The 1,320-nt window shown below is 31.5% G+C and overlaps 1 protein-coding gene across 1 annotated transcript in view; it reads right to left on the bottom strand.

The window, feature by feature from the left end:
* LOC106877341 (serine protease 30) overlaps positions 1 to 1,320 on the bottom strand; it is a 39,028-nt gene that overhangs the window by 2,606 nt on the left and 35,102 nt on the right. The gene's annotated exons all lie outside the window — the stretch shown is intronic.

The following is a 1,320-nucleotide window of genomic DNA, read 5'->3' as shown; positions in this document are numbered from 1 at the left end:
ATATATATATATATATATATATATATATAATTACAATAATAGTGGATAAAACTTCTTTTCTTAATTTTGGCACAAAGCCAGCAATTTTGAGGGAGGGGGCAAGTCGATTACAACAACCCCAGTGATCAATTGGTACTTATTTCATAGACCACAAAAGGGTGGAAGGCAAAGTTGACCTTGGAAGAATTTGAACTCAGAATGTAAAGGCAGACAAAATGCTGTGTGTGTATGTCTGTATGGTTCTCAATTCCTGGGCAGTATTATCTCTAGTTCTCTGTCTCATAAGGCCAGTTACACAGTTTAAATAGAATATAAGCTAGAGAAACATTTGCCCAAAATGTCAGGCAGTGAGATTGAACTCAAGACCATGCTAATGATTCTGCCAGCTTACCACCTTTCTACATATAGAAATATTGTTTACCTAACTCTATAGACCCTCTCTGGACATACTAGTTTCTATTGTTCTGGCAAATATTATATCCTCAAAACTAGGAATTAACTTTCCACAGCTGCATAATATATCAAAATTTACAAAAAAATTTCATTGACACGGAGAATTACTACTTTCCTAGGACACTTATAGATATGTTTGTAAATTTTCACAATAAAAATCTATTTTCAAGTTTCAGAAATTCAAAACCTATTATTAAAAATGTATACCTTATATGAAAATTATACTGGAAAGCTGAAGAAGTTATGGAAACCTATATCTGCTATGAAACAATCTGCTTTAATATGAAAACATATTATTAAAAACTAGTCTATTATCAAGCTGAAGAAAAAATAAAATATATAAAGTATCTGGGTAATAGTTTGAAGAAGTTGCAGTCTCTGTTTCAAGTAAAAAGTTTCTAAAAGTTAGAACATGTTGACTCCTTAACATAGTTTGATCTTTCAAAGACCTCCAATCATATATGCAGAAAATTTCACTCACGCACACATACAAATACAGACATACACACATGCTCACAGATAGATATGAACATTCTAGAAACACACATCTATTGTGTCAGTGTGTCTCTCTCTCTGCGTCTGTGTGTGTGTGTGTGTGTATGTATATACTTGCAAATGTCTCAGTAAAGACATATTTATATGTAATTATTTATAAAAGCCCTGATTAATTCCAGCTTAGCAAGCACATTATTGTATGTGTAGGTATGTGTGCATGTGTGTGTAGATAGAAAGATAGGTAGATGTGTTCACAGATCTATACATATATGCAAACATACACATGTATAAAATATATGTATGTGTGCATGTATGTGTCAAAAGTATATATATGTGTGTGTGTATATATATGCATATATATGTATATATATA

This window comes from Octopus bimaculoides, chromosome 2 (assembly GCF_001194135.2).
Source record: "Octopus bimaculoides isolate UCB-OBI-ISO-001 chromosome 2, ASM119413v2, whole genome shotgun sequence".
Classification (NCBI taxonomy): domain Eukaryota; kingdom Metazoa; phylum Mollusca; class Cephalopoda; order Octopoda; family Octopodidae; genus Octopus; species Octopus bimaculoides.
This window is presented reverse-complemented; position numbering and strand designations above follow the sequence as displayed.